General features: G+C 44.7%; 1 protein-coding gene across 3 annotated transcripts in view; it reads right to left on the reverse strand.

Annotated features, from left to right (window-relative positions):
• The window catches only part of dnajb6b (DnaJ heat shock protein family (Hsp40) member B6b), a 148,613-nt gene extending 146,489 nt beyond the window's left edge, over positions 1–2,124 (reverse strand). Inside the window, exon 1 of one of the 3 annotated variants that reach the window (XM_060825124.1) lies at positions 2,040–2,124. The gene's annotated coding sequence lies outside the window, so the exon portion shown is untranslated. Of the gene's footprint in view, positions 1–1,992 lie in introns of all 3 variants that reach the window. The other 2 variants (XM_060825123.1, XM_060825125.1) reach the window with 2 other exon arrangements.
• Positions 2,125–22,284: the final 20,160 nt, after the last annotated feature.

A 22,284-nucleotide genomic window follows, 5' to 3' on the forward strand; every position in this document is an offset into this window, starting at 1 on the left:
TCAAGTTTTTGAAATATTACCCCTCCACACCCAGAATCAGACCAGTGAATCTTCTCTAGACTGCCTTCAATTCAAGTTTCATTAAATGAGGGAATCTTTACTGTTCACAGTATTCCAAGTATGGTCTGACTAGGAGCCTGTACCTTTTTAGCAGAATTTTTATACACCACCCCTTAAATAAAGGCCAACATTCCATTGACTTTTGCTTCAAAACAAGAAGTCTTGAGAAAAATAAAGGAAGAAATTCTAAGATCTAGTATAAACTACAATTCTTTCAGTGAGGGAGTGACAATTTATTGGGCTGCACGTCTGTGGCTCACACTGCTGCCTCAGTGCCAGGGACCCAGGTTCAATTCCAGCCTCATGACTGTGAAGTTTGACATCTTTCCCGTGTCTGTGCAGGTCTCCTCCAGGTGCACCAATTTTCCTGCCACAGTCCACAGAAGAGCAGTTAGGAAGATTGGCCATGGGAAATACAGTTTCACCATAAGACCATACAACATAGGAGTGGAAATAAGGCCATTCGGCCCATCGAGTCCACTCCGCCATTCAATGATGGCTGATGGGCATTTTAACTCCACTTACCCGCATTCTCCCCATAGCCCTTAATTCCTCGAAACGTCAAGGATAAGACAGGATGTGGGTCTGGACTCGATGGGGTGAATTGCCCATTTCCACACTATAAGGAATTTTATGATTCAGGTCATGTGCAAGACAGGTTCCCTACTTAAGTCAAATAAATTGATCATGTACAAGTAAAAATAAGTTTCAGTGCATAAGTTAACATTTTCACTGCCAATCTGTGACTACTTATTAAAAAAGCTTCTCAAGCAAACCTATGATTTCCAAATTATTCAGTATCAAGTTCCAGAATCTGAAGCTCCAAATGCTAATTTAATTTGGAGCACCTATTTTTTCCCCCTCTAAGATGATCGATAAAATCTCACCTTTTGGTCACCTGCCCTAATAACTCATGATTCCTTGTCAAAAGTTGCCTGAGACTCTTACAAAGCACCTTCGGATGGGAAATTTATTGTTAAAAGCCTATTTCCTAGCCCAACTGCCAGGAACTGCAACACACTCACTCGACACCATAAAATTAACGCATTATCAAAGTGGACAGGATGTCCCTGATGAAACCTCGACACGAAGGAAGGAGAGAGAGAATCCATCAGTTCCATTCGATAAATTTCGCATTTCGGGGTAGGAAAGAGCAACGAACAGCGAAGAGTTATTTGATGATCTGCAGTGAGCACAAAGGTAGCCAGGAAACGTTTCGACAGTAGCAAACACCTAATTTAAATAAAACGTATCGAAACAGCAGCAAACGCTGGAATACCGTCGGCAATCAGTATGGGAAAGACTGGAGACCGGAATACCACCATGTCTACTACATGAGAGTGAGTGGCCCCGAACGGTCGGTCATGCCGATCTCCGAATGAGGCCGATTTTGTCGCACTAATAAATTTCAGATCGCTTGGGGCTAAAGATCTTCGGGTTACCGCGACCGGAGCACAGCGATGTTTACAAAGGACGGGCAACGGGGAGGATGGTTGGAGCTGTGGGGGTGGGGGGGGAAGGGAGAAAGGAGAGGGGGGGGAAAGCGGGGGGGGGGGCAGGGGGAAAGCGACGACGTGGGGGGGAATGGGTTGGGAGAATTCGCGCAAGAGAGTTGGGGGGGGGGGTTAGGGATGAATAAAATCTGTTTTTAATCTGTCAGTATCCGGTCTCCCTCTCAACCCGATTCCTCAAACGAAATTAGCTTTACTCCACCACAGCTGACAGGCCCTCGTTTGCTGCATTTACATAAACCGAAACACAGTGGTAGCGCTTCCCCCATTTTGTTTTCTCCCTCTTCCTCCCCCCCAACTTTGTTCCTCCCACTCCGTCGCCTCAGATCAGCCTCTTTGCCCTCGTCCACCATGAATGCGAGTCGACGGCACCCGCAACCGGTTATACGGCGGGAGGTTATGCCGCCGCCTTCCTTCTCACCTCCCGGCTCCGTGTGCCCGCTCCAGTCAACTGCAGCCCGGCCTTACCCCTCACCGCCAACTCCTGGTCTAGAAACATCCACCGGCCGCCGAATGAGACAGGGGGAAAAAAAACGCCGTTTCGTCACTTCCGTCTGGCAGTTATTACGTCACTGTGACGTCGCGCGGCTGTTGGCCTGTGGCGTCACATCAGAAATTTCTGGAAAATGGCGAGTGACCAGTAGCCAGGCATCACGTGGTGATTAGAAGCTGACCTACTCGTAAATAACACAAGTAGGGAATACCCAAACTGGAGTTTTGAAGGTGATCTCAATGAAACATATGGGACTCTTGAGGAGCTTGACAGGGTTGTATACTGAGAGGTTGTTCCCTCTCATGGGAGAGTTTAGGAACGAAGAGCATATCTTCAGGTTAGAGGGACCCCAATTTAAGACTGATATGAGGAGGATCTGCTTCTCTCAGAGGGTTGTGGACTCTTTGCCTCGGAGACTTGTGGGGGCAGAGTCCATGTGTACATTTAATGCTAAGGTAATATTCTTTATTCATCATGGAATTAAGGATTGTGCGGACTAGGCAGAAAAGTGAACATGAAGGATGTCTGACCAGCCATGCTTATATTGAATAGTGGAACAGGCTTGAGAAACTCCTGTTCCTAAATCTTAAGGTCTTATGATAGTACAGGTTAGAACTCACCTTTGATACTAAAAGAGAAAATGCTGGAAAATGTCAGCAGGTCTGGCAGCATCTGAAAAGAGCTGATGTTTTGAGTCTAACTGACCCTTTGTCAAAGCTTTTATTTTTTACACCTTTGATACTGCTGGAATTCTCACCTGGGTTGTCTGGTCCAGAAGTGGTACATTACATTGTGACACCCTCTTTAGACACAATCATGCATACAGATATCAGCCTTACTTTTCACAATAATCCCACCTTCGTTGGAGATGAGGAAATGTTAAGCAAATACTTAATAGAATTTAGAAGAATGAAACTTATAAGACTCTGATGGTACTTGACACAGTGGATGCTGAGAGGATGTTTCCTCCAGGAGCAATCTTGAATGGTGCAGAGGTTGGTTTAAAAATATGAGGAGACCCATTTAAAACTGAGACAATAAGCTGTGGAGTCTACTTTCCCCAGAATCAGTGGTTGCTGAATTTGTTCAAGACAGAGTTAGATGGGTATTTGATAGGAGGGATGAAATGGTTAATGGGGATTGGGCACTCGGGAGAGTGGAATTGAGCCCCACAGTCACATCAGCTTGACCTTATCAGACAGCAAAAAAATGTACAAACAGCTACTCTTTGTTCTTGTGTTCTTTGTTTCAGTATTGTTGAAATATGACAAACCAAAATTAAAAATCACACAACGGGAGATTCAAGATGGCAGCGACCCAGCAAATCTGAGTCTGTAGTGCTCTGCCTAAGACTCTGGCAAAGTGGGGCACCTGCCTTCACCACACCCCTTAAATCATTTAAGATAGCTTTTTCCCAGCATAGTTAGTCATTTTACATCAAATTTGAACAGTTTGGTGTTGTTTTTAAAATGACTAAGGGCAAAAGTTCCCGCAGTTCACAACAGGCAGGGATCTCTCCTACAGCAGCAGAGACACCTGTGGCCACTTCGGGGGACTTACCTGCAGAGGGGAGTCTGATCTCCTGCATCAACAAACGTCAAGAGAAGATTGACGCCTTTATTGAGGAATCCAGGTCCAGGTGGGAGTCGTCCTCAGTAATGCTGCAGAAGCATGACCGAGAAATCGAAAAACTTGAACAGCGTGTCACAGGGGTGGAGCAATGGGCCGTGGCTTCGGAGACTGCTGCCAGGTTATCCGTGGGTCAGGTCCAGGCTCTCGAGCAGTGAATCCGGACCTTGGAGGAGCACACCGACGGTTCCTATTCCATTGCTGGGCCGAATGGGAAGAGGAAGGCCAGCTTGTAGACTTGCTGGAGTGATGGCTCCCACAAATATTAAAGTTGGACTCGGGACCAAGCCAGGTGCAGGTGGAGTGGACCCACTGGGTTGCTGTATGCAGGACCGGGTCGGACCAGCGCCCCCGCCAGGTTCTATTCCGACTCCAATTTTATAGAGAAAAGAAAATGTCCCTGGAAGCCTCCAGAGCCCTGGGGAAAGATCCCCAGGCCATGATGTACAAGGGTTCCAGGATAATGTTGTTTCAGGACTTCTCTGAAGCCATGGTCTGCAACAGGAAGGCATTTGATAAGGCGAAGAGACCTAAATATTCAATACTCCATGCGTTACCCGGCAACGCTGCGCTTCAGTTCCGAATATAACTTTGAATCACCAGAAAAAGCAAAAGAATTCTTGGACTTCCTTAAATAGTCTGTGGGACTTAAACCGTATGAATAATGATTTTATTTTGCCCCCCCCCCCCCTGTTTACCCTTTTTTCCTTCTTCACCTCTTTTCCATTATCTTTCTCTGGGGGGGCACTTGTTCTTTACTCTCTCTTTGGTTTCTTTTGTTTTGTTTTATCTTTTTTAGAGCGGGGTTTTCTTCTGTTGTCATTTTACTTAGTTACCTAGTACTTGCTGGGATTGTAACTTCGTAGTTTTATATATTTATATTTTGCATTATGCTTGCTAAACACACCTAGGTGTTGGTATGGGTCACACATTTTTAACTTTGGTTTTATAGAATACTTGAATTTGTCTACTCCATTTATAATGCCTGGGCCGAGGACAGGGCCCTCGTTAGGAGAGGTTATGTTAGGGTTATCGACAGGTAGTCATGCCCCCTGGGCGCAAGGGGGAAAGTCTCCTTTCAAATATGTTTTGCATTTTTTTTACTTAGGAATCTTTTTGATTGTGTTGGTGTAAATATTTTAAATAATTTTTTCATTTGTGAATGTTCTATGGTCTTTATTCAACATATTTTAGGTGGGGTTCTTCCTCCTGGGGGATCTCGGTCTTGTCTGGATGATCATGGCTAGCCATTCACTTAGGTGGTGCACCTGGAATGTCAAGGGGAGTAATTCACCAATCAAAAGGAAAAAGATATTATCTAGTCTCAAAAAGAAAGGGTTGACATAGCTCTCTTACAGGAGACACATCTACTTGACAAAGAGCTCTTAAAGCTACAACAGGGTGGGTTTGATCAGGCTTTTTTCTCGTCTTCAAAAAGTTGGAGAGTAGTCATTCGCATTTGGGAGAATCTTTCTTTCCAAATGTTAAGCCAGATAAAAGATGAGTCTGGATAGTTTATACTGATCAAAGCCCTATTATATGGAGAGGAAGATGGAATTTTGAATCTTTATTGCCCTCCGGCCCACCCCTTTAAATTTGTAACGGAAGCGTCCTCTAGTTGATGGCTTTTGGGGTCTGCCATAAAATGATAGGAGGAGATTTTAACTGTATTATGGATCCAGAGACAGATAGGATACCTAAGAGGACTATGGATATATCTCTTAGATCTAGACAACTGGCGGATCTGAATAAGGAGCTAGGGCTAGTCGATGTGTGGACGTGCCTTCACCCACAGGGTAGAGACTTTACTTTCTACTCGAACCCACACAACTGCCATACCAGAGTTGATATGTTCTTTACTCCCTCAACCCTTTTGAATTCCATATTGTCTTGTAAAATAGGTAATATAGCCATTTCTGATGATACCGCAAAATATATGGAAGTCAAGACTAGGGATGATGGGATAGGCCCCCTGACATTGATGTATTGATTCTTTCTTATTGAAGGATAGCAAATTTATAAAATATTTTTCTCAGGAGTTCAAAACCTTTTTGGAAATTAATTCAGGTACGGCCAGTAACCCATCAACGATGTGGAAGAACATTAAGGCTTATGCACGAGGTTTAGTAGCTGATATTCTATGACCCAGAAAAGACAAAAGGGAGAACAACAGCACCTGCTCGAGGCTCGCTTGAAGACAGCCCAGACAGTGTCTGTTGCTAGGCCCTCTATTACTAAGCAATGAAGGATCACAGCCCTTAGGACAGCCTTGAATACTGCACTTACCCAAACAGCAAAGGGGGAAATATTTTTCGCAAAGCAGAAATTATATGAATATGGCAACAAGCCTGGCAGATACCTAGCATACCTTGCTCGGAAAAAAAAGGTTCCTCAAGCTATTACGTCCATTAGAGGAAGTGCTGGTACTTTAACTTGTGATCGTAAAAAGATCAATACAGCTTTAGAAAGTTCTGTTTTGAACTGTATAAATCGCAGGACTGTGAGGATAGAACTGAGAAGATGGAGTACTTCTTTAAAATCTTGGCCTTTCCAGGCTTAACCTTGGAGCAGGTGTCGATCTTGAATGTCCCCCTGACAACCCAGAAAGTACTCAACGCAATTAGACAGCTTCAGAGTGGCAAAGCATCTGGACCAGATGGATTCCATGTTGAGTTTTATAAAGAATTTATAGGGGAACTGGCTGGGCCACTCATAAATATGTATAATTACTCACATAATCAGGGCTGCCTCCCGCCTTCGTTGAGAGAAGCAAATATCTCTCATCCTTAAAAAAGGAAAGGCCCCAGAAGATTGTTCACCATATAGACCGATATCCTTGCTAAATGTGGATTTTAAAATTCTTTCTAAATGTTAGCATTAAGATTAACGAGGGTCTTACCATACATCATAAAAGAGGACCAGACGGGGTTTATTAAGGGATGCAGATCAACTCATAACATTAGAAGGGTCTTAAACATGAAACAAGCCTGTCAACAGAGAAGAATACCGGGGGTAGTTGTCTCCTTGGACGCAATGAAGACATTTGATCGGGTAGAACGGCCATATCTTTTTTATACTCTGGAAAGGTTCGGGGTCGGATAGATATTTTCTAAATGGGTCTCAGTATTATACAATACCCCAAAGCAGCTGTGATCACCAATGGATTAGGTTCGGATAGCTTCAGTGTGGGTAGGGGCTGTGGTCAGGGATGTCCTCTCTCACCATTATTATTCGCGCTAGTAATCGACCCACTAGCGGAAGCTATACGAACTGACCCTAACATAGCGGCTCCAAGGGTTGGTTCGGGTAAACATAAAATTACTCTCTATGCAGATGATGTCCTCCATTTCTTAAGTGATCATTCAATATCCGTGCCCCGCCTAATTCAAGTGGTCAATCTATTTAGTACGTTCTCAGGCTATAAAATCAATTTTATGAAATTGGAGGCCATGCCATTGGGTGGTATATCCAACTTAGCGGACGGATTTTGCTTTCCCTTTCGGTGGTCGCTGGAAGGTTTTCTATACTTAGGTATTTTTATCACCCCAATATTTGATCAGCTGTATAAAGCCAATTTTGTGCCCCTATTAGAGAAAATAAGGCAGGACCTTCAACGCTGGGGAGATCTCCCAATATCCTGGTTAGGCAGAGGAGCCCTAGTTAAAATGAATATTTTACCTCATCTTCTATATCCTATGAGAACGCTCCCTCTGATGTTGCCGAGACTGGCGTTGCGTAAGCTCCACGGCTGGCTTGGTTCCTTTATCTGGAATCATAGACGGCCCCTCATCAAATTAGAAAAGCTGCAGCTTCCACAGGCAAGGGGAGGACTGGACTTTCCAGACTTTAGGAGGTATCAGTTGAGCTCTTTATTTTCTTATATAGCTGATTGGATCTCTTGTGACCCACAATCAATTTGGTTAGATATTGAGACGTTCCCCCCCAAGCAAAGTGTCCCCTCATCAATCTTTTATTTATGGATAAGATGAAAACTATTGTGGACTTTGCAAAAACCCTATTGTATTAAATACACTTAAAGCCTGGAGGATAATGCGACAAGATGAGGGTAACCTGCCAAAAACCTCCCCTTATACTCCTATAGTGGGAGCATCGGGATTTCAGCCAGGGCTGACGGATGCTACATTTAAAAGTTGGAAGTCCAGAGGTATCTCTTGCTTGGGGGACCTGTCCAATGGGGAGGTTATGATGTTTTTTGAGCAGTTGTTCCAGAAGTTTGGACTGCCTAACAGGGACCTTTTTCAGTATTTCCAAATACTAGATTATATACAGAAGAAGACCACACTGATAGGCAATCCCTTCAAGTTGGATATGGAGAGAAGAGTATTATGGCCGATGGGGCAGCCCTCGGTCAGTACCCTTTATCACCCATTATATAATGAGGTATCGAAAGACGTGGAACGATTATTTAAAACATGGAACCAAGAATTGGAGTTAGAAATCTCTTCAGAAATGTGGGAGAACATCTGGGAAAATGCCAGAAAGATTTCTATTTGTAATAGAACTCAAGCTATTCAATTAAAGACACTCCACATGGCTCATATAGCACCTGAACGACTCACACAATTTAAGGTAGGCGCATCCCCAGTGTGTCCTAAATGCAAAATAGAAGTTAGCACTCTCACACATTGTCTATGGATATGCTATAAGATCTACAGGTATTGGAACAGAATAGCGAATGCCTTGACAGAGATCTTTGGTATGGAGATTAGATTGGATCCTGTGTCTCTATCTTGGGCTTTTCAGATTTTCCCTCCCTGGACATGCACAGGAGGAAACTATTTTCCGTTCTCTCCTTTTGTGCAAGGAAAAATATTTTAGTGAATTGGGCAGCTGAAGGCCCTTCAGGACTTTCGAATTGGCACAGGTTAATCATGGAATATATTCCCCTTGACTTCCTCACAAATATGGTGCACCAAAAAACTGAATTATTCTATAAAATATGACAGCCCTTTTTGAACTATATCAACACAGATATTTTGGACATATTGTCCAGGGCTTTTGTCTAGCTGTATTAATGGTTCTGTTAGGTCCGGAGACCGCTGGGAGGAGGAATCCCGTATATATTCGGGTTTTATTATGACTTGATCAAAGTTTGGGAGAAGATTTGTAGCTCGGGTGCTCGTTGTTGTGGTTCTGTTTGCCGACCTGGGAATTTGTGTTGCAGACGTTTCGTCCCCTGTGTAGGTGACATCCTCAAGTGCCTGCACACCCCAACACACACAAAAGAAGCTGCATCAAGACACTATTCAAAAGGGCCACAACACACTGCAGCACACCAGAACTGCAAAAAGAGGAAGAAGAACACCTATACAATGTATTCGCCAAAAACGGATACCCACTCAATTTCATCAACAGATGCCTAAGGGAAAGACAACAGAACGAGGACATGCTGCAACCCAAAGGACTAGCCATACTACCATACATCAGGAACATTTCCAAACTGACAGCCAGACTACTGCGATCACTAGGACTCATAACAGCACACAAACCAACAGCCCCTCTCAAACAACAACTCACCAGAACTAAGGACCCGATACCAAGCATGAGCAAAACCAATGTAGTGTACAAAATCCCATGCAAGGACTGCACAAAACACTACATATGACAAACAGGAAGACAGCTAACGATCCGCATCCATGAACACCAACTAGCCACGAAACGACATGACCAGCTATCCTTGGTAACCACACACGCAGATGACAAGCAACATGAATTCGACTGGGACAACACAACTATTATAGGACAAGCCAAACAGAGAACAGCCAGGGAATTCCTAGAGGCATGGCACTCATCCACAGATTCAATCAATAAGCACATCGACCTGGACCCAATATACCGACCACTGCAGCGGACAGCTGAAACTGACAACTGGAAGCGGCAGATTCAAACCACTACAAGTGCCGGAGGAAACATCACAGAAGCGCTTCACAGGAGGCTCCCAAGCACTGAGGATGTCACCTAGACAAGGGATGAAACATCTATGACTTGATGTAAATATATTTTGAGAATATACTTAGTTATTTAATTATTCTGTTGATTATGGCTAGTAATGTATGATATCCTATTTTATGTTTGGTTGTTTGTAGGATAGATCAGTAGTTAGTTGGGTTTTTTCTTTCATTTTTGTTTCGGTTATTATTTATTTCTTTTCTTATTTATTTCATATTATATTGGTGTTTATACTTGTTTGTTTTACTTGTGTAATTTTGTGAAAAAGTTTTAAAATTTTCTTTTTTCAATAAATATACACCTATAAAAAAAGTCACACAACACCAGGTTATTGTCCAACAGGTTTATTTGGAGCACTAGCTTTCAGAGTGCCTCTCCTTCATTAGGGCAAAACAAGTAACTTTGTCAAAAGGAGCAACCTTACACATTATTTAGGAAGAAGACAGGATTCTTAAGGGGGAAGGAGAGCAGCCAGAAGTCATGGTACACTTCAGTACCAATGACATAGTTATGGACAGGGAGGAGGACCCGAAAAGACAATATAGGGAGTTAGGTTGAAAGCTAGAAGGCAGGACAAGCAGAGTAATAGTCTCAGGATTGCTACAGTTGCCACGTGCTAGTGAGGCTAGGGATAGAGAGAGAGTGCAGATGAACACGTGACTGCTGGGCTGGTGTAGAAGGGAGGGTTTCAGTTACATGGATCAGTGGGATACCTTTTGGGAAAGGTGGGACCTGTACAAGAAGAATGGGTTGCACCTGAACTGGAGGGGGGGTACCAATATTCTGGGCCGGAGGTTTGCTAGAATTCTTTGGGAGGGTTTAAACTAGATTGATGGGTGTTTGAAACCTGAACTACAGATCAGATGATGGAATAGATAGTGAAAAGCTAGATAAAGTGTGCAGAGAGTCTGTGAGGTGAGAAGGTCCTTCGTAGGGCAAATGTTCAGCCAGTTTGATGGCTTGAAGTGTACCTATTTTAATGCAAAGTTAAAAATCACACAACACCAGGTTATAGTCCAATAGGTTTAATTGGAATCACTAGCTTTCGGAGCGCTGCTCCATCAGGTGGTTGTGGAGTAAGAAGTATCAAGAATGAGGGTGACAAAATCAGGCCATGCATGAGTACTTGGAAGTTTGATGTTGTGGCCATTACAGAGACTTGGATATCAAAGGGGTAGGAATGGTTGTTGGATATTCTAGAATTTAGATGTCTCAAAAGGAATTGGGCAGGGGGGAGCGCGTAAATAAAAGAGGTGGGCAGTGGCATTACTAACAGTGTAATAACTGCAGAAAGGGGTGTCATTGAGGAGAGTTTGCCTACAGAGTCAGTATGAGTGGAAGTCAGAAACAAGAAATAAGGAATCACTTTATTAATAGTTTTCTACAGGCCCCCTAACAGCTAGAGAGGCAAAAAAGAGAGATTGGGAGTCAGATTTTAGAAAGGTGCTGAGGTAATAGGTTTGTCATGGGTGACTTTAACTTCCTTAATATTGATTGGAACCTACTTAGTTCAAATAGTTTGGACGGAGCACTTTTTGACAAGTGTATTCCAGGAAGGGTTCCTAATGCAATATGTAGACAAGCCGACTGGAAGGAAGGCCATATTGGATTTGGTGCTTGGCAACAAGCCATTCTGGCTGTCAGATTTCTCGTTGTTAGAGCATTTTGGTAATAGTGATCATAACTCTCTGACCTTTACTATACTTGTGGAGAGGGATAGGAGCAAATGGTATGGGAAAGTATTTAATTGGAGAGGGGGAATTACAATGCTATTAAGCAGGAACTGGGACATCTAAATTGGGAACAGATGTTCTCAGGGAAAAGCATGTCAGATATGCGAAAATTGTTGAGGAAGCACTTTCTGATAGTGCTGGACAGGTTTGTCCCACTGAGGCAAGGAAGGGATGGTAGGTTGAAAGAACTTTGGGTGACAAGTCTTGTGGAACATCTAGTCAAGAGGAAGAAGGAAGCTTACTTAAGGTTGAGGAGGCAAGGATCAGACAGGGCTTTAGAGGGTTACAAGGTAGCCGGGGAGGAACTGAAGATTGGACTTAGAAGAGCTAGAAGGGGCCATGAAAAAGTTTTTGCATATAGGATTAAGGAAAACCCTCTGGCGTTCTAAACTTAATGAGCGGCACAATGGCTCAGTGGTTAGCCCTGCTGCCTCACAGCACCACGGTCTCAGATTCAATTTCAGCCTTGGGTGACTGTGTGGAGTTTGCACATTCTCCCTGTGTCTGCGTGGGTTTCCTTCGGGTGCTCCTCCCACAGTCCAAAGATGTGCCAGTCAGGTGAATTGGCCATGCTAAATTACCCGTAGTATTAGGTGCATTAGTCGGAGGGAAATGGGACTCAGTGGGTTACTCTTCAGAGAGTTGGTGTGGACTTGTTGGGCCAAATGGCCTGTTTCCATGCTGTAGGGAATCTAATCTAATCTTATGTGATGAACAAGAGGTTGGCCAGAGTGAGGTTAAAGCCGATCAGGGATAGTGGAGGGAACTTGCGCCTAAGGTCGGAGGAAGACTTTGCTTCAGCATTCATTACTGAGAGGGACCTTGACGTTTCTAATGACAGCATGGAACAGACTGATATGCTGGAACAGGTTGATGTTAGGAAGGAGGACGTACTAATGTCTTGTCCAGCTCAAGCATGACCTTGTGGCTCTGAAACTCAATCCACCTACCAATAAACGCCAACACACCATATGCCTTCTTGCCAACCCTATCAACCTGGATGGCAACTTTCAGGGATTTATGCACCTGGACACCGAGATCTCTCTGTTTAACTACACTGCCAAGAAGTTTATCATTAGCCCAGTACTTTGTTTCTTCCGAAGTGAATTACCTCACGCTTTTCTGCATTAAATTCCATTTGCCACTTCTCAGTCTAGCTCTGCATCTTATCTATGTCCCCCTGTAACCGACAACATCCTTCAGCACAGTCCATAACTCTGCTTACTTTAGTGTTATCCGCAATTTACTAACCCATCCTTCTACATCCACATCCAGATTATTTATACAAATGACAACAGCAGTGGTTCCAAAACAGATCCTCATGGCACACCGCTGGTAACTGAGCTCCAGGATGAACATTTCCCATCAATCACCATCTTCTGTCTTTCAGTTAGCCAACTTCTAATCCAAACCGCAAAATCACCTTCAATCCCAAAATTGGATTTTGTGCAATAGCCTACCATGTGGAACCTTATCAAACGCCTTGCTGAAATCCATATACACCACATCAACTGCTTTACCTTCATCCATCTATTTTGTCACCTTCTCAAAGAACTCAATAAGGTTAGTGAGGCATGACCCTATTGGAGAGGATTCTGGGAGACCAGATTTATGATTACTTGGAAAACTATAGTTTGATTAGAGATAGTCAGCAAAGCTTTGTGAGGGGCAGGTCATGCCTCACCAAACTTATTGAATTCTTGGAGGATGTGACAAAATATGTTGATGAAGGAAGAGTAATAAATGTACTGTATGTGGATTTTAGCAAGGCATTTGATAATGTTCTCCATGGTAGGCTCATTCAGAAAGTGAGGAAGCATAGGATACAGGGAAATCTGGCTGTCTGGATATGAAATTTTCTAGCCCATAGGTGGTTGTAGGCAGAAAGTATTCAGCCTGGAGTTCGGTGACCAGTGTGTTCAACAGGGATTGGTTTTGGGATCTCTGCTATTTGTGATTTTTATAAATGATTTAGATGAGAAAGTGGGAGGGTAGGTTAATACGTTTGCCAATGGCACGAAGGTTGGTAGAGTTGTGGGTCATGTGGGGAGCTGTTGTAGGTTGCATTGGGACATTCACAGGATGCAAAACCTGGCCAATAAGTGGCAGATGGAGTTCAACCTGAAAAAGTGTGAAGTCATTCACATTGCAAGGTTGAGTTTGAATGTAGAATACAGAGTTAACAGCAGGATTCTTGCCAGTGTGGAGGAACAGAGGGATGTTGGGGGTCCATGTCCATAGATCCCTTCAAAGTTGCCACCCAAGTTGATAGGGTTATTAAGAAGGCATGTGGTGTGTTGGCTTTCATTAGCAGAGGGATTAAGTTTAAGAGCCGCGAGGTTATGCTTCAGTTATATAAAGCCCTGTTTAGACCACACTTGGAATATTGTGTTCACTTCTGGTCACCCCATTATAGGAAAGACATGGAACCTTCAGAGAGGTTGCAGAGGAGATTTACCAGGTTGTTACCTGGACTGGTGGGCTTGTCTTATGAAGAAAGGTTGAGGGAGGGAGGCCTTTTCTCATTGGAGCGAAGAAGGATAAGAGGTGATTTGATAGATGTGTACAAGATGTTTAGAGGAGTAGATAGAGTGGATAGCCAGAGACTCTTTCCCGTGGCGGAAATGTTTATCAGAAGGGGGCATAATTTTAAGGTAATTGGAGGAAGGTTTGGAGAAAATGAGGCAGGTTCTTTACACAGAGAGTGGTAGTAGAGTCAGATACATTGGGGACATTTAAGCGACTCTTGCATAGGCACATGGAAGATAGTACAATGAAGGGTATGTAGGTTAGTTCAATCTTAGAGTAGGATAAAAGGCCGGCACAACATCGAGGGTCGAAAGGCCTGCACTGTGCTGTATTGCTCTGTGTTCTATGTTCTAAGCTTATGAAGGCGGACCTTTTAAAGGTATTTGAGAAAAGCAGAAAAAGTGATGGAGGTGGGAAATGTGCACACAACAAAAAGTTAGAATTTAAATGCACTCCGAGAGTTTGCTAATGGCATTCAAACATCAGTTGGGTTATTATTGAAAAAGAAAGTTGTGCAGGGCCACATCTTGAAGGCTGAGGAGTGGCACTCCATGAATTGCTCCTGAAAAGAGGTGATGCATTTTCTGATGAAGGGCTTATGCCCGAAACGTCAATTCTCCTGCTCCTCGAATGCTACCTCATCTGCTGTGCTTTTCCAGCATCACACTCTCGACTCTGATCTCCAGCATCTGCAGTCCTCACTTTCTCCAAGAGGTGGTGCAAACATGACAAGCTAAATAACAGTGGTTAGCACTGCTGTCTCACAGCGCCTGAGACCCGGGTTCAACTCCCGACTCAGGCGACTGACTGTGTGGAGTTTGCACGTTCTCCCCGTGTCTGCGTGGGTTTCCTCCGGGTGCTCCGGTTTCCTCCCACAGTCCAAAGATGTGCGGGTCAGGTGAATTGGCCATGCTAAATTGCCCATAGCGTTAGGTAAGGGTTAAATTTAGGGGTATGGGTGGGTTGCGCTTCGGCGGGTCGGTGTGGACTTGTTGGGCTGAAGGGCCTGTTTCCACACTGTAAGTAATCTAATCTAATCTAAATAAGTTACTTCTGTGCTGTAACCATTCTCCAACTGCACTGTAGATTTCACTTATCTATATTATGTTTCATCCTTGCTCTGCGAATGACTGCATTGATTTTTAATCCATTTTATTCCTTCAAAGAGGGAAGTATATTCCTCTTGAAGTATGCTGTATTCACTGTAGATCTGGGTCAGTAATTTGTAGATGAAAGGGTTGCAGATGAAACCTACATACCCTTCATTGTACTATCTTCCATGTGCCTATGCAAGAGTCGCTTAAATGTTCCTAATGTATCTGACTCTGGTACCACTGCCAGCAGAGCATTCCGCACACCCACCACTCTCTGTGTAAAGAACCTGCCTCATTTCCTCTAAACATTCCTCCAATTACCTTAAAATTATGCCCCCTTCTGATAAACATTTCCGCCACGGGAAAGAGTCTCTGGCTATCTACTCCTCTAAACACCTTGTACACATCTATCAAATCACCTCTCATCCTTCTTCGCTCCAATGAGAAAAGACCTTGCTCCCTCAACCTTTCTTCGTAAGACATGCCCAGCAGTACAGGCAACTGGTAAATCTCCTCTGAGTTGAAATTCCCAACTTTTTGTCAAATTTTTTATATTTAGTCTGGGATGTAGGTCTTGTTTACTTGACCAGCATTTTATTGTTCATTCCTAGTTACACTTGAGAAGATGGTGGTGAGCCCCTTCCTTGAACTGATGTTGACCTTAAGGTACCAGCAGAATGCCATTTCTTAGATTTTGATCTATTGGCAGTAAAGGACCAGCAATTATAGTTCCAAGTTATGATGGTGTGTAGCTTTGAACGAAACATTTGGGTAATGACACTTTTGTATATCTGTTGACTTGTCCTTCTAGATATTGGAGTTTAGAAGATGCTGTTGAGGGAGTCTTGTAAGTTACTGCTGCACGTCTTACAAATGGCACATGTTGCTGCCAATTTGCGAAGGTGGTGGATTGGTATCATACCAACAGATTACTTTGTCCTGGGTGGTGTTAAGCTTCTTGAGTGTTGTGGAGCTGTACTCATCCAGGCAAGTGGAAAGCATTTCACCACACTCCTGACTTATACCTTGTAGGTGATAGATTGGATTTGGAAAGTTAGGAGGTGAATCACTTGCCGCAGAATTCTAAGACTCTGTCCTGTTTTTGTAGCCAGAATATTAATGTAACTGATTCAGATTGGTTTCTGGTCAGTCATAACTCTCAAGATGTTGATATTGGAGAATTCAGTGATAGTAATCCCACTGAATGTCAAGAAGCACTGATAAGATTCTTTCTTGTTGGAGATGGCCATTGCCTGTGCATATTACTTTTCAGTTATCACCCAAAATCTGGATAATACCCAGGTCTATGTGCATATGAACACTGACTCCTGTCATATCTAAGGAGTTGCAAATGTGTTGCTGGTCAAAGCACAGCAGGTTAGGCAGCATCTCAGGAATAGAGAATTCGACGTTTCGAGCATAAGCCCTTCATCAGGAATAAGAGAGAGAGAGCCAAGCCGGCTGAGATAAAAGGTAGGGAGGAGGGACTAGGGGGAGGGGCGATGGAGGTGGGATAGGTGGAAGGAGGTCAAGGTGAGGGTGATAGGCCGGAGTGGGGTGGGGGCGGAGAGGTCAGGAAGAGGATTGCAGGTTAGGAGGGCGGTGCTGAGTTGAGGGAACCGACTGAGACAAGGTGGGGGGAGGGGAAATGAGGAAGCTGGAGAAATCTGAATTCATACCTTGTGGTTGGAGGGTTCCCAGGCGGAAGATGAGGCGCTCCTCCTCCAGCCGTCGTGTAGTTGTGTTCTGCCGGTGGAGGAGTCCAAGGACCTGCATGTCCTCGGTGGAGTGGGAGGGGGAGTTAAAGTGTTGAGCCACGGGGTGATTGGGTTGGTTGGTTCGGGCGGCCCAGAGGTGTTCTCTGAAGCGTTCCGCAAGTAAGCGGCCTGTCTCACCAATATAGAGGAGGCCACATCGGGTGCAGCGGATGCAATAGATGATGTGTGTGGAGGTACAGGTGAACTTGTGGCGGATATGGAAGGATCCCTTGGGGCCTTGGAGGGAAGTGAGTGTGGAGGTGTGGGCGCAAGTTTTACATTTCCTGCGGTTGCAGGGGAAGGTGCCGGGGGTGGAGGTTGGGTTGGTGGGGGGTGTGGATCTGACAAGGGAGTCACGAAGGGAGTGGTCCTTGCGGAACGCTGATAGGGGAGGGGAGGGAAATATATCCTTGGTGGTGGGGTCCGTTTGGAGGTGGCGGAAATGGCGGCGGATAATACGTTGTATGCGCAGGTTGGTGGGGTGGTAGGTGAGAACCAGTGGGGTTCTGTCTTGGTGGCGGTTGGAGGAGCGGGGCTCAAGGGCGGAGGAGCGGGAAGTGGAGGAGATGCGGTGGAGGGCATCGTCGATCACGTGATCGACGATGCCCTCCACCGCATCTCCTCCACTTCCCGCTCCTCCGCCCTTGAGCCCCGCTCCTCCAACCGCCACCAAGACAGAACCCCACTGGTTCTCACCTACCACCCCACCAACCTGCGCATACAACGTATTATCCGCCGCCATTTCCGCCACCTCCAAACGGACCCCACCACCAAGGATATATTTCCCTCCCCTCCCCTATCAGCGTTCCGCAAGGACCACTCCCTTCGTGACTCCCTTGTCAGATCCACACCCCCCACCAACCCAACCTCCACCCCCGGCACCTTCCCCTGCAACCGCAGGAAATGTAAAACTTGCGCCCACACCTCCACACTCACTTCCCTCCAAGGCCCCAAGGGATCCTTCCATATCCGCCACAAGTTCACCTGTACCTCCACACACATCATCTATTGCATCCGCTGCACCCGATGTGGCCTCCTCTATATTGGTGAGACAGGCCGCTTACTTGCGGAACGCTTCAGAGAACACCTCTGGGCCGCCCGAACCAACCAACCCAATCACCCCGTGGCTCAACACTTTAACTCCCCCTCCCACTCCACCGAGGACATGCAGGTCCTTGGACTCCTCCACCGGCAGAACACAACTACACGACGGCTGGAGGAGGAGCGCCTCATCTTCCGCCTGGGAACCCTCCAACCACAAGGTATGAATTCAGATTTCTCCAGCTTCCTCATTTCCCCTCCCCCCACCTTGTCTCAGTCGGTTCCCTCAACTCAGCACCGCCCTCCTAACCTGCAATCCTCTTCCTGACCTCTCCGCCCCCACCCCACTCCGGCCTATCACCCTCACCTTGACCTCCTTCCACCTATCCCACCTCCATCGCCCCTCCCCCTAGTCCCTCCTCCCTACCTTTTATCTCAGCCGGCTTGGCTCTCTCTCTCTTATTCCTGATGAAGGGCTTATGCTCGAAACGTCGAATTCTCTATTCCTGAGATGCTGCCTAACCTGCTGTGCTTTGACCAGCAACACATTTGCAGCTGTGATCTCCAGCATCTGCAGACCTCATTTTTTACTCGAAGATATATCTAAGGAGTTGCAAATAATACTGAATATTGCGCAATCATCAGCAAGCAACTCCACTTCAGACTTTATGCAGGAGGGAAAGTCATTGATAAAGCAACTGACAATTGGATTCTACCCTGAGGAACTCCTGTAGTAATGTCCTGAGAATGACATAACTGACTTCCAAGAACCACAGCTATCCTGCTGGGTAGATCTCAGTTTTGTAGCTGTACAAGCTTGGTTAGGAGTATAGTTAATTCTGGATCCAAATCTTTATTACTATTAGTGGAATGTTGTCAGGACTCATTGATTTTAACCTGTTTTCTAATCAAACTGTTCAGAAATGTTATTACGCATCCCTGGAGCAGGTGGAACTTGAATTCAGGCCTCTCAGTTCAGGGGTAGGAACACTACCACTACACCACAAGAGGCCAGTATCAAGGCTTATTACATTTGGAGTATCCAGTGCCTTCACATGTTTTTTGTTAACATGTTAAGTGAACCAAACCGTCTGAAGACTGAATGTATTGTTGGGTGTCCCAGGAGAAGACTAACGTGTATAATTCACTTGGTGTTTCTGATGAAAGGTGGGTGCAAATGCCTCTGTCTTGTCTCTTGTCCAAATGCACCGGGCTTCTCCATGAATGGGTCTACTTGTGGAACTGCCTCTTCTTAACTGATTGGTCAATGACATGACATGGGATTACTGCAAAACTTAGATTTCATTTGTTAGTTACGGGATCACTTAGTTAAATCTTTTATATGCTGCTTCCACTGTTTGGCATGATGTGGAGGTGCTAGTGTTGGACTGGGATGGACAAAGTTAGACGTCTTAGGAACTAGGTTATAGTCCAATAGGATTATTTGAAATCGCAAGCTTTTGGAGTGCTGCTCCTTCGTCAGATGAAGAATATGATTTCCCTGATTGGGGTTGTTAATCAGGGACCCCTGACTGACAGATATAATCAAGAATGTCGGAGGTTCGATTCACTCTGAGAGCTGGCTCTGAGGGAGGTGGATCACTGTCAAGGACTTTCCGTGTGTAAGGTTTGTCTGAAGATTTGTGACTCGGGTGCCAGTTGCAGTTGTTGTGGGTGTTTGCCGAGCTGGAAATTTGGTTTGCAGACATTTTATCCATTTCTAGGTGACATCCTCAGTGTTATGGAGTCTGCTGTGAAGAGCTGTGTACTGTGCCGGTTGGAATTTATTTGGTTTCATTCCTGCTGTTTCCGGTTGCGATTCCAGTTGTGCGTTGCAGTGGTCGGTGTATTGGGTCTAACTTAATGTGTTTATTGATGGAGTCCGTGAATGAGTGCCAAGCTTCTAGGAATTCTCTGGCTGTCCTCTGTTTGGCTTGTCCTGTTATTGTTGTGTTGCCCCAGTCAAATTTGTGGTTCTTGTCCTCTGTGTATATAGATACGAAGGAAAACTGGACGTGGTATTTAATGGTTAATTGACGTTCATGGATGCGGATCACTAATTGTCTGCCTGTTTATAACATTTCATTCAATCTCTGCATGGAATCTTGTACACCACGTTTGACCTGCACATGATGGGTATTGGGTGTTTTGTTCTGGTGAGTTGTTGTCTGAGCATGGCTGTCAGTTTATGTGCTGCCATAAATCCAAGTGATTGGAGGAGTCTGGCTGTCAGTTCAGAGACGTCTTTTATATAAAGTAGAGTGGCTAGTGTGCTGGGTCTTGGCATGTAATGAACAACTGGAAGCAGCGGGAGCAAAACCAAATAAATTCCAACTGACATAGTCTAGCAGCTCTTCACAGAAGGCCTCACAGCACTGAGGATGTCACCTAGAAAGGGGTCAAAACAGCTGCGAACCAAATTCCCAGCTCAGCGAACATACCCATAACAACTGTTTCCATGTGTAAATAAAGGGAGACTTGGTGAGGGGATGCTGGCTTCTGTGGAGTTATTTCAGTGGCAATGAGAGAAAAGCACATGAAGAAATTCAGTTACAATAGTCGTCTTTGATTATAAGCAATTCTGGCATTATGCTGTTATTTGGAAAGTTTGACACGTTCGACCTTGCTGTCGAAGACTGGGCCCAGTTTGTGGGAAAAAAAAGGATTATTTTTTCCTGGCAAATGATATTACGGTAGATGAAAAGCAACGAGCAGTTCTGACAGCTTGTGGACCTGCAGCTTTTTCAGTTAATAGGAGCCGAACTTTCCCTAAGGTAGCAACCTTTTAAGAGTTGACACATTTAGTTAAGGAATGCTATAACCCCAAGCCTTCTCTAATTCTGAGATGCTATCAGTTTTACTCGGCAATTTGAGAACCAGGGGAATCTGTATCAGGAGTTTTGACTAGGTTAAGATGACTGCCAGAGGCATGTGACTTTGGTTTAACATTTAATGAAATGCAGAGAGACCATTTGATATGCCGGATTAATGATATGATAGGGCAAAAGTCCTTCCTAGCTGTAGTCCAACTGGACTTCAAACAGGCACTACAACTGGCTTTACCATTGGAAAATGTGGCAAGTGGACCATATAAGTTGCAGTATATTCCAATGGAAGTAGACACCCTTGCCAGTCCAACTGAGCTTGGGGATCACCACTTGAGTGAAGGCAATTGCATAGCCTCAGTCAGGACATATCCCGAATGGAGGGACTCTAGGTCAGCCCACAACAAAACTGCAAAACAAAGCCAAGCTTTGACCAAATGATTAAAATTTTCTACAGGATCTGGACCTATAAGCTGCTGTAGGTGCTGCCAGTATGCAGACTCAAAACAGCGAAAGAGTCTCACTAGACCATAATAGAATAAGAGAACTCATAGCCCAGTATCCAAGACAGTGTACATCCTGGAGAATCCACCTATATGTGGTTTGAAACAGTTAAATCGTTTAGTAGCATCAAATCGGAACAAATCAAAATGAACATCTGGCGAAATGGTCATCCAGTTCTAATGGAGGTCGATACTAGTGTGACCATTTCAGTGATCTCAGAATTAATCTTTAACATACATTCTGATCTCTCACTCTTAAGTTTGGGCAAGATCTTTGCTAGATTGAGAACCTATAGCAGGGAACCTTTACAGATAAAAGGTACAACTTCAGTTCCGGATAAGTACCCAGTCCCTCGCATAAAGGATGTATATGCAAAGCTTTACACGGTTGAACATGAGCCATGACTACTTGTAATTGCAGTTAGATGAGGATTTCCAGAAGTATGCCACAATTAATGCCCACAACAGTTTGTACCAATATGCAAGACTGCCATTTCCTGGATGCAGTCAGGTCATGAGATCTCCAGGGAGCAGCAGAGCCTATTGGGATACGTGAGTATACGGTTTAAATTCTTTTAATTTCGGTTTTTCTTCAGTTTCTAGATGCAGTCGGAGAGGTCACGAGGTCTCCAGGTAGCAGCGGAGCCTGTCAGGATACGTTAGTATATGGTTTCAATTTCTTTTGGTTCTGGCATTTCTTCAGTTCCTGTATGCAGTCGGAGAGGTCATGAGGTCTCCAGGGAGCAGCGGAGCCTATTAGGATACGTGAGTATACGGTTTGAACTTCTTTTAGTCTGGTTTTTCTTCAGTTTCTGGATGCAGTTGGAGAGGTCACAAGGTCTCCAGGGAACAGCAGAGCCTGTCGGGATATGTGAGTATACGGTTTAAATTTCTTTTAGTTCCGGTTTTTCTTAGGTCCTGGATGCAGTCAGAGAGGTCTCAAGGTCACATGTTTGGGCAGTTGCTTTACCTGAAACACTACTCGGGTAGTGTCTCCCACCCATCCTCCTCCTCTAACCAAAAAACAAAGTTCTGTGCGTTGGTTGGTAAGGTGACATGTGTTTTCTTTGTGTTTCTTTTTTTTTCCGGCAGTCTATTTGGGAATTTAGAATAGCTGGAATGGAGGTTATGGCAGTTGA

Source organism: Hemiscyllium ocellatum, chromosome 5 (genome assembly GCF_020745735.1).
Source record: "Hemiscyllium ocellatum isolate sHemOce1 chromosome 5, sHemOce1.pat.X.cur, whole genome shotgun sequence".
In the NCBI taxonomy this organism is placed as follows: domain Eukaryota; kingdom Metazoa; phylum Chordata; class Chondrichthyes; order Orectolobiformes; family Hemiscylliidae; genus Hemiscyllium; species Hemiscyllium ocellatum.